The following is a 12,788-nucleotide window of genomic DNA, read 5'->3' on the forward strand; positions in this document are numbered from 1 at the left end:
TTATCTTTTATTTTCTCTATTTAAACCGACAGGATTGTGTTAACCGGACTTTCAACGACATTTTGATTGCCTAGAGAATTTCAACGAACGGGATACAGATTGAATACAACCGTTTTTAAGGCTTAATTTGAATTTTATAATGGAATAATGCTGCTGTCGTGATCAAAGTCAATACTATCTGTGCGACACACTTTGATGGCGGTTTCATTCGATTATAACGGGGTCTATCAAAACCGTGTATTTATTGTTTTCATTAAAACAAAACAAGCTAACATAACGCTGTGTCTACACTATCAAACAAGTTTGACAAAAAAGTGTGATGTGCCCAAATATGGTAGTGATACTCAAATATGGTAGTGACGTCATGTCCATGTATGGGCACATTTTTTTTCACATAAAGTTTGATAGTGTAGAGAGAGCCTTATTAGGTCTCAAGAGCGTTTTAAAATTATCATATTAGTGCAAGTTTCTACATTGCTATTCTTTATCAAACAATGCCATATACATGGATGCAGTCGTCGCGTGCTCAAGGTAGAGTTTACCGACCAACCGACCTACCAACCAACCGACTGACATAGTAAGCTGTCTTTTATGATATTTATACATTAAAGTTATCTTTTCTTCTATACATCCACATTTTTGTTATATCTAAGATAACCACCTGACCACACCATGCCTAGATTCAACAAGCATATAATATACAAATAATGAATGTTTATGAGTGCAATGGTACAAATAATGGCACGAGGTGAATGATGAAAGGTTATATCAACGAGGCAAAGCCGAGTTGATATAACCTTTCATCATTCACCAAGTGCCATTATTTGTACCATTACACGAATACAAAACATTCATTATTTGTTTTATATAACATCTAGACGTTTTTTTTCGTACACAAAAATGTTTCAAAAGTACTATTTAACGATCGTTGAATAGTGCGTACTATTGCACGCCATGTGACCCACATTCGTCCAATTAAATGACAGGAATTTATATAGGTGTTATATAATATCTACTAGCTATTGCCAGTACGTCCTTTAAACTACTATTAACGGCCTGTGTTTCTTTCATGAATATTATTCTATGTACGTTGCTAAGGACCGATTATTTAATGTTTTAGAAGCTTGGATTTTAAATATAATATTAACTCATTTTTCATCCAACTATAATTTGTTAGAAATACCTTCACAAAGAGTCCAATTATCAACCATACAATTGGAATGAGGAATATTGTTAGACCTATTATAGATTTTTTAGTTTGAGAAGAAAAAGAATTAAATGCGCACTAAGGTAATATAAAAACCTAATTATGCTAAAAAAAAAAACTACATTTAACAATTACAGGAGTAGGCCTACTACTATTTTTGTCATTACATCAAGCTACGTCGTTTGGTAAATGTAATAATAAATCTATCGATTCCTAATTCCGTAACCTTGTCGTCTGTCCATTTTTAAATTAAAATTACGCTAAACCTCCTAGCCAATTAAATTCGTAATGTCGCAACTTTAAAGATATATATAAAAAATTTCATAATCTCCGTGAATAAATCTTTCGTTCGGGACGGTAAACGGCAATTTAACGTATCATAGCTGACGGGAGGACGTAAAATATAGTCTTCATGTTTAATTTGTCTGTGACAATATAGTACCAAAGTACAAAATAAACAAAACACTATATCGAGCATCATGTAAGGCCTTCCGGTATTTAGTTTAGTAAGAGCAGTTAAAAAGAAAATTAATGTTTGTAAATTCTCAAAACGCTCTTGAAGATCACCAGTACACATCGATTGCATGCAGTCATCAAAAGCAAAGCAATATCAACCTTTATACGAAAATAAACTTCTGATATGAAATACAAACAGTATTGTTTGTTTCATCCCAGTATCCAATAACATTGGTACCGTTTGCTAGTATTGACGTTGCTTGGTCAGCCTACGGCAACGGACATACTGTATTATGATATTGGCAATTGCTTTAAGAGAAATCAAAACATACCAGTAGGCTACAATAAAGCGGTAAGATTTTCCATTAATATTACATTTACATTATGAAAACAAATAAATGTCACCGGATACAAGATACAAATAGGCTCAACACGATCAGTAAAAAGCATTATTGAAGTTCATAATTTCTTAATCAATGTGATTGTAAAAATTATAGTGTGCTTTATTGGGACAATATGAAGTTTTCGCCCGAATACTAATTAAATCTGAACTTCAGCGGTGGATGACGTCAACATTCTTTCAGTTGCATAGCAGAGACGTTTTTATAGCGAACAGTTGCATTCACAGAATGCTACGAACAATTCTTGTTTTCTTAAAAAAACCTTAACTGCTAAAATGTTGTTATTATTCCATGTGTTATTACCGGTCGCCGCGGTTAGCGTTTTTCTACGCTACTTTAGAAACACGGTTAATGACAACGTTCGGAGCTGAAGTTCATGGGCATATCAATATGTTTTAAAGGGTGCCGTATATTACGCGTTGCATGTTGGGAAATAACTTTAACGATGTATTGTCCCCAAAAACATGAAAAATAAAGATGATTAAAATCAGACTTTAATAAAGTTAATCACTTCCGTAGAAAAAAAATGGAAACAAATAATATCATAAACATGACATAATAAATGGTTAAATTACACCAAAAACTATTGGTTGCCAGCCAATTTGACTATTTTTTTGCTTTAAATTACAGTTTTTTAGGTATATATATTTTTTCGACCCAATTTTTGGTCAAAGTGGATAACTATTTAGGTGACATTCAAATGGAATATTCAACAAAAAAATCTTTAAAGTTTAGGTTTATCGGGAAATAATTTTTCATCAGCCAAATGTGCTCTTCACATTATAGCGTTATTTAGCATGAATGGCAGTGTTTATGTTTCTAGCGGATCTAGTTAATTTCTAATGAAAACTAGTTGACTTTTCAATAGAAAAAAAGTAAATTGTTTTCAGCTTTGGTCTAATATTTCAAATGCCATTCTTGAACAATCTATCTACCTTAATGTGCATTATTATTCCACATAAAATTTATAAAATGAATACAGAAATACAAATGTTATTACACGCGAGGCCTCGAGGGAAGTTAATACCCGTAAGTGGCAATTTCTAAGGAGTGAAATACAGCTTTACGACACTAAACACAATACAATATTCTCGTAAATATTTCTTTAGCAATTTCAAATTGCTAACATAGATACCCTAGTAATAACAACAAAAGAAACAAAAACACAAATGACGACCATTTTAATTCATATTATTGGTATAACTAAATTATTTACTTGGTTTCCATAGCAATTGATTGATCAAACGCGGTTTATTTTGTGCTAATCGAGTGCTTTACAATACACCTGAATAAGGTTCCTGTTAAACATTAGACCTAATAACATGTTTCAATTTTGTGCACTCTCCATTAACCAATCAAAACTATCGTCAATGAAATGAAAATAATTTGTGTAGTTGTTAGTAGCAATTTGTGCAATCGTTTGAAGGGTTCCTTTTGTTGTTTTCAATTTTCTCTTCTGTATCTATCGTCTGCCGTCTGCGCATTGCTACCGCTATTTTTAATGTAAAAAGAAAGATACGGTTTTCGGTTTTAGCTCCTCTTCCTACCGGCTACTGTTGTATATTAGTATAGTCTGAATTTGAACTAGACAATACTTCTTCTTTGGAGTCACTCTAAAAAGAGTTTGACTGCCATTTCCAGCTCTGAACAATCACTAATTATTTCATTATTAAAATACGTATACAAGGAACAGGAACTCCCTAAAATTCCAACACAAGCGATAATTATGAAACAACATACTGTAGATGAGAAATCGTTTAAGATATCCCCGTGTTTATTATTAGACCACTTGGACTATTATGTGAGGTGAAGTCTCGGTTATACGAACGCACAAAATGAAACTGTATTTATGAAGTTATCGCACTATAGATGGCGCTAATGAATCTTACTTTTAGGTACTACATATATTTTCATTGAAACGCGCATTGAGTGGCGTTTTCATAAAAAGGGGAAAGCGAGAGCGAAGATATATCATTATTTAGACCATTTTGAATACACGCCGTTTATGACCGAACGAATCGTTTGTTGATTCTACGGATCTATTCAATTTTTGTAAAGGATATTGCTTATTACCAAAACGCGACGTTTTTGACCTTCAAAAATATAGAAACAAATTATAAAACATACTAATGCTATTTTACATAAAAATCGATTATCATTGACCAAAACAATGTACAGTAAATTGAAGCTATTTTATTTCTCACGCATGCTCATAAGTTGGCTACTTTTTAATTATCGTCATGGGTTATGAGTCAACAAAGTTGTGTTTCTAAAGCTGTTGGTTATTAGTATGTAATGTATTTATTGTACTTTTTATATTTTGTTTAGCTTTAGACAACAGAAATTGGTTATGAGTGGAAATAGAAATTAGTTCTAAAGATGCTTTTACAAATTCTGTAGCAAAAAGGCGGGAACATTGCATCGAGACTTAAGTTAATTTAAAATGTATTCAATTTCTATAAAAATAAGAAAGAAAAATACAATTTGAAGAATCAACTGGGAAAGACAGGCCTTAAGACCATTTCAAGATAGATTAATGTTATATACTTTATGCATTTGTATTAGATTATGCTAATTATATATGAAAACCTGGTGGTGAGAGGATTGTGAAAACGCTTAAGCTAAAAGGAAATGTTTACATTAAACCTCAGTTTGGAATATTAATGTTTAACATTCTTTCATTACTTGAGTGTGACCGAGCGGTTAAGACAGTGGAACCATATCCATAACATCGGCAAGAGTTCGAGACTCACTCGCTCCATGGTTCTGGTGGTAGAACAAGTCTTCTCGAATAAGAACTATAAACCGTAGGTCCAGTGTCCATTAGGCTCATGTGCACTTTAAAGAACCAGTACATCTTTTCGAGATTAGTAGGGGGTTACCCCGGTGTACTAGTTCATACACACACACTGTCGTGGACAGACGTAAAGGCTGCCGATGATACGATGAGACACTTAGGGGAGAAGAATGTTGTTGAAAAGGTGTAACATTTTAGTCTACAGCGCCTTTGATTACTTGTTGCTGGAATTGGCGCTTTACAAATTCGTATATATTATTATATATTATTATTACTTACATAGTTATAAAACGAATTGAACGATAATAAAAAGAAATTTACGCTATTTCAGTTTCGTCATTTTTACTTTGAATAAAATACCGTTACTCATTTCTGATAATGTGTGTTACAAATGTAAAAGCTTATTCGCATGCATAGAAAAATACAATATTTGTCTAAATTATTATGATAACTGCTTTAACAAGGCCAAACATTTCTTCAGAAATGAAATACCTGAGCAGACGAGCAGAACATTAAAACAATGTGTTTTAGTATCTAGTTTCTTTTCTGTAATTTCAGTTGCTTTTCAAATTCTGAAACATGATCAAATTCGCGTTCAGATAATTTAAAATAAATTTAAAATCCAGTACGATGTAATAAAGTAAAAGAAATGTAATCTGATTAAAATCTACTTCTGCTTAGAATACTACTGATACAACCATATATAATACATTTATTTCAGTATTAATAATTGTTTATTGACATACTTGATATTAATAAACGTATATATCACTTTTATATTGGTATTTCCCAGCGACATTATTTTATTTTAGGTCGACAATACTGTCATGGATCGAAAGTTTGTTCCGTTTTGGCGCAATTATCGAATTATTAATAAAGGCCACAATAAAATTAATACCAATCCTATTAAGTCCTATTTATTTATTTTTGTACACTTTATCACAGTTTATAATAGTGGATCGTAGATATACAGTACAGATAGAAAATACAAATTATTAACAATTAAAAAGGCAAAAGAAGAATTAAATGGAATTTATTTGTTCCTCCAATTTTGGTTGTCAAATTGTTTTGAAAATTATTCGCTGCCGTAATATTACGGTATAAACATGTTCTTTCACTATAATAGCAGCACATATTAATAAAATCAAGTGTAAATTGTATAAAATAAGCTACCTAACTCATATAGAAAAATAATTAAACCTTATATATAATGTTTTTATTAACTATGCCTATTATTGAAATAACAAATGGATTTGTATCATATTCTAGTGGTGACCATGGAAACCATACATTTTAACAAAAACTGTGTTGCCTAAAAAGCTTTATCATTATATCTGCTAATTTTAAAATGCTCAATACGTCAACATCTTTTTACTCTAACATAAAAAAATCAAACTGCAAGCATAAACCTTTATATATCTATATGTTTTATAATCACAACATGTGTATTATTTCGTGGATAAGAATAAAAGTGATTTTAAAACGCCTAATAAATGATTTAAAGTCTGATCACCGTATTTAATATGCAACGCACACAATCGACGCGATTGGACATTAAAAGTGAAAGACCCACAGTACAAAGTGTACCAACATCGCCCACGTAGCAAAAGAACATCTCAAAGGCATCTCAATAGACCACATAAACAAGTCACATGAGCGAATTGAGATGTTGCTACTTACAATTTTCAGTATAAAGAGTTCATTAGATGTTTACGACTATAATTTTCTTATTTTAAATCGAGATGGTATTCTGTAAACATAAGGTATGCAATTTTCACTGCTCTTATGTTTTTGCACAAACAGACAGTTTATAGGCATAATAATGTAAACATTACTGCTCAGTTAATTAACCTAATGCGTTATAACGTCTTTTTAAGAACTAGATTGTATTTCAATTTAAAAACAGAAAAATATGTAGGACTCAGCGCCCTCTGAAGTTAGCATCAAAAAGCTGAACACGACAATCAATGAGGCTGGGGACGCTTTAGCATAGAAACATTGTTTTTTTTCTCTGAAATAATTGGGTCAATAGGTTCTAAAAGGTTTTAAAAGTATAAATATTTTGTTTATTCCAGTTTTTTTGGAGCGCAATTGGATGCTAAATAGCCTAATAGCTATAGCCCTGATTATCGCGATCAGTCATTTTACAATATTGTAAGTGTAATAAGGGAAGAGTGAAATTATTCACCAATTAGTGTTGGGTTTTTGTAATGTTATTGACAACCACAAGGCAGGGGAATATATTCCTTCATTGCGTCACTATAAGATGACATCTTTAATATGTGACCATCAAACACTAAATGATAGGCAAATCCAGGGGGAAATAATGGGTTTCTTCAAAAGTCTTGCGGGAATCTCAATCTTTATATTTCGATACTTACTTTAATTAAATTTTAATTCTATACCCTTGGTCGTAACAACTCATCATTACCGTTTATATTTTTAGCTACAATGTAACGGAAAGAAAGAGCAACACTACTTTAATAAATAACGGGGAACAGTAAATTAGAAGATACGGCAATTGCCGTGAACAGAATTCGGAATCTTTCCTTTAATCTTTCTTTATATACTTATAGTTCGGATTAAATGCAATCCATAGTGTGATGGAACATAGTACCAGTTCCACGCAAGTACAATGTCTATAATGGTTTACCAAGATGTTTCTCTTTTAGAAAAGAAAGAGAAAAACTCAAAATCGGCCACAACATAACTCGTTTTCTTCCTGTACTTTTACACGTGTTTAGTCAAAAGGAAGAATAGCGATATCAATATTAATGGAGTTAGAAATCAATGAATGAGGCAGAGAGTTTTTGTTAGAAGCGTAAGTGTGATTTACAGATTCATATAAACAAACTGTAAGACAGGGACGGATGTCGAAATAAGAGGAGGGGAAGGGGGAACAAGGGAATAGTTTCGTCAACTTAATTTTGTTATGGCGGTTCCGAAAAGCATCTCACGACGGGTTAAGTGCTAAAGATGCCACATCCCTGTGATTAGATTTTACGAAAGAACATTATCTATCAATCACCATATCTATTAAAATGAACTTGAAATGCAACGCATGTCTTTTCCAATATTAATATAAATTGTCAGCCGACCTTGGAAGCATACCCCTTTAAATAAATCTATTTGAAATATAAAAAAAACAACGTTCATCGTAAACATGATGGACTGTAAATTAATGACATTCTCCACAGCAGTAGTTTCAATCGAAGGATGAATAGTATTCTTGGGAAATTATGAGTGAACACATTATGTACAGATAAAATGGTTAAAATGATTCTCCATTCAATGATTTACAGTAAAAACAACACTATCTCTTCTTAAGACCAATCGTTGTAATCTTTGACCCTACCACGAAGAAGTCACTGCGTGAAACTAATAAATAATCTATTAAAACGTATGCGAAAATATCATGGAAATAATAATAATCAGAAAATAACATGAACAAATCTAAATTAAAAATTCGCACAAAATTCTATGATTATACGATGAGTCAAGCAATTATAAATTAACTAAAATATTATATATCAACCTTTTTTAACGAAAGAAAAATTAAAAGAAAAATTCTAAAACGTTTCTTAAAAATTATTATTTATTTAAATTATATAAATCTTTGCAGTACTAACTTGTTAATATGGTCTATTAAGAATAATACATGTACAATAAATCAATGATTGAAAACAAAAATATATGTATAATGAATAAGTATGTGTGTGTGTGGGTGTGTGTATGTTATTAATATACATATCATTATGCCAGGGAAAACTCTTCAGTGATTATACAATATACGGTACAATACATGCTGGTTAAGCTATGTGGAATTAGCAAATCAAATACTGTAGTCAACACGTTACAAAAACAACATAAATAATTCCCTGTGTTTTGTACGTGAATGATGTGACAGCTACGAAACAATATTAATGTATAATACAACATATAAAATATGTTATTCTTTGATAAAAAAAAAAAAAATAAGAGAATGAATAAGTGGAGTAATACCCACAAAGAATAGTTACATTTTGTGTTAAACAAATAAATTAAAAAATAAAACAAGGCCATATAGGTGGCTGCAGTCGCGTGCTCAAGTTAGTGTTTACCGACCAACCGACCAACCAACCGACCGACCGACCAACCGACCGACATAGTGAGCTGTAGAGTCGCGTTGCACGCGACTAATAAACAAAAAATGTTCACATTTTACTATGTCTGCAGCCAACAGCACGAAAGACAAGCAAACAATTATACGTTAATTAGTTGAAATTAAACAGTAACTGACGTTGTTTTGGAAAGGTTGGCTGACGATGATTAACTATGTTGTTGACCATTGTTGAATGCCAAACACACTAAACCTGAGATCGATCAAACGGCGTTTATGCAACATTTTCAATATTTAGTTAACGACACTAACTGATCACTGTACTTTGCATTAGGATGGGTACGTGGAAAGGTGATAAATTATCATCTAGCAACTACGAGCAGTAATAGAAAATAATTTTTTTCAGAAATCGATAACCATCAAATAGCATGATTTGTCGTAAAAGGCGTACCGTAATTATCGGTGACTTCACAAAGTCGAGTCTTCGACAGTTTTTGGCTGCCAATAAGGTCGGAGTACGGTGTACATATGTGTAAATACACGCGTTTAACTCGAGTGCGACTCTAAAACATATTAACCCATAGCATAGCATAGCCGATTAAGATCTGATAATGATAATTAATACAGTATATCAGGAGGGTAAACTTGATATTAGGTATAACTATAATTATTGTCGTGTTTACAGACTGTTTTAAGTAGGCATGGTGACAGTGGCGTAAAGCATAGGCATGATGCCCCTGGTTTAGAAACCCCAGGCGGCTCTCTAATGCTGGAGGCCTCGGACGTTTTTAGGCCTTTTCGACATTTAATGCCTGTTTTTTCCGCTGGACACTGTTCAGGTGCATAAGCTCAGGACCCCAGGGTTTAGCCAGTGAGCGCTCACCCTAACCCTAACCCCACTGCATATAGTGACAGTGTAATAAAAACAATTCCTTCAATGTACTCCATTTCTCCCATAATTATCTAACAATAAAAATATTTTTTCTATAAAGTGCATTTGTACGATAGTTTTTCTAATTTACAGTACATGTGAATTATGCAATTGGCCTAGTAATTATAATGTTGCCAAATAGTTTGTTTTGAATATTACGGGTAATTGTGACATGTAATTCTGTCAGATACTACAATATGAGTACTATCTAAAAGCAGCTAACATTTTTTATTTAATTTAGTGCAGCCTATAATATGCTAAATTGTTACTACTTTTTCCTCTCAGAATGATTGCGTTATCTTGGTCATGGAATTTAAAGTACCTATACTAAGATACACTATAGATTGTGGTGGTGGCGTTGGTAAATTAAGTAGGCTTCCTTGGAACTAATTACCTTTTCTTGGTATAGGCTATCTAAGTTATATACAAATAACTACAGTACGTTGTATACATACCTTTACTATTGCCTGGTGTGATCACAGTACTTTAACGTCCAGAGATAGCGACACAATCATGTGCTTCTTCCCTTGATTGGAAATGACACGGACAGTTAGTGCTTTCCTCCTGAAAGGTACTAAGTATTAAATGCAAAAACACTGGCTCATTCTTCTTAGCATAGGTTCTTCATCACGTATAACACGCCCACGCGCTAACGGTCCAACCAATGTATATAATCACAGCAGTATTAACTAAAATCTACGGTAAGTACTTCAAAAAATAATAACATACGTTTATTTTTTTTATGATTTATATCTCCTGTAAACTGTTGGACTATCTGAAGAAGTCAATGATCTATGAGTATAACACCGTTCCATAGGTAATTATAATTAATCTAAAATCTTCTGAAAAGTCCTTCCAAGCTAAAAGATACACCAATATCTTACTGTAAAAATTCTATAAAATTAAGTAAATGCACTAATATTTTATTGTTTAATAAACTATGTTGCCCACTTACTGATTAAAACTAAGGATTATGATTAAGTTCCAGAATAAAATTGTCGAAACAATTACATTCCTAATTATAAACCATTCCATAATTAAAATCGTATAGTTAACTTTAACAAGACGCCTGGCCAACATAAAACAGTTTAATACTCGTAACATCGGAACAAACGAACTCAGAATACCTAGATTTGCCAAGTACTACCATCATATTTGTAAACTGAATACAGGCAGGAACATGTGATTGATACACATAAGATTCTGTATTATGGGATCGAGTTTAATGCACACATACCACCGGAACAAACGAACTCAGAATACCTAGATTTATCAAGAACCATCATCATCATGTAAACTGAATACAGGCAGGAACATATGGTACACATAAGATGCTGTATTCTTGGATTTTTCTACGATACACTGGGACAATGGTCCTTGACCACATGTTTATCTGTACATTCATTTTGGTAAAGACCTTGTAATTACTTTTTGAGTAATCCTGCTAACAAACAAACAAACAAACAGACAAACAAACACACGCGATCGATTACATATACCTCCTTGGCGGAGGTAAAATATAGAGCAATGACCGGAATTGTATTAATTGTTTCTTAAACTATTTTATTGATAAATCTAACGGCGGTCAATAACGTGATTGAATTCAATCTTTGTATTTCAATTTCATGACACCAAGTGCATTCATTAATCTTAAATAACAAGCTGACAACATGAAACAAACTAGGTTAATGCTCTTACAGATTACAGGATTATACACTGTAATTAGAAACTAAAAAATGCTACAAGTTGCAGAATAGTACTATCTGATTGATTTATTTTAATATGTTCTTCCTCAACTTATGTTTTGAAATCACAATACTTTCTGTTAATGTATAGTGGTATATGTGGTTATACAGGTAATGAATGTTCCACCATTGCATAAACAACTGCTAATTATTTATTTTATGAGCAAGTCTTAATGGTATATGAAAGTTCATGTAAAAGCACATCTAAGAAGACAGGAGTTAAGTGTGTATCTTGATAAAGTTAATGATTAAAATCGATGACGCGTCTTAATCTTGTTCAAACAATGTGCTAAAGTGTTCCGAACGCGTTGATTTGAATACAACTCGGAGTTATAATAGAATATTATATAAAACCTAAATAAATTACTGTCATTTGATTGGACGATTGTGGGTCACACATGGCGTTCAATAGTATGTACTATTATATTATCGTGTGTGGTAGTACTTTAAAACATTTGTTTTTACAAAAAACAAATCTTTTCGCGCACGAAAAAAAATCCCCGTAAAATCCAATATCATCACCGCCTGCAACGCGGTGTGTATATAGTATTATTCTGTCACTCGGGCATTCATTTCTTTTATACTAATAATAACTCTTCGAATGCAACTTTAAAGCATATGGTAATATCCAGACTAAAAAAGTTTGTGATCAAACCTTCAAATAAAATTAACTACTGTAACAGCACCATCAATTTGATTAAAAGTTTGACTTTATTTCTTCTGTAAAATTAAAATCACAATCCGAGACCAAGATTTTACATCCGAATAATATCAGGAATAAAAACAAATTTACTACAGTCTTTACTATCGTGAATAAATAAACTAAAAATGTAAAGTAATATTGGTAACGTAGATTGATAAAATAAATAAAATGTATTCTAAATTTGAATAACATCTATATCAATAGCTCGTATTGATTCTAATCTACTTTTCCAGACAATTGCTAATAGAAATGTAAATTTATAAAGTAGAATTTACAACAGAAACCAACACTTAAAATCTTCCGGCGATAAAAAAAAATCAATGGATATGATTGTTGGAATGATTGATATTTCAGCAACTGCAGCCGTGATGTATAGAATTAATTAGAAGATTATAGCCCACTGCACTTAAAATGTTGTGAATATTCAACAATGCAGGAAGTATTACAAT

The sequence above is a fragment of the Antedon mediterranea genome, chromosome 11 (assembly GCF_964355755.1).
Source record: "Antedon mediterranea chromosome 11, ecAntMedi1.1, whole genome shotgun sequence".
NCBI classification, from domain to species: Eukaryota; Metazoa; Echinodermata; class Crinoidea; order Comatulida; family Antedonidae; genus Antedon; species Antedon mediterranea.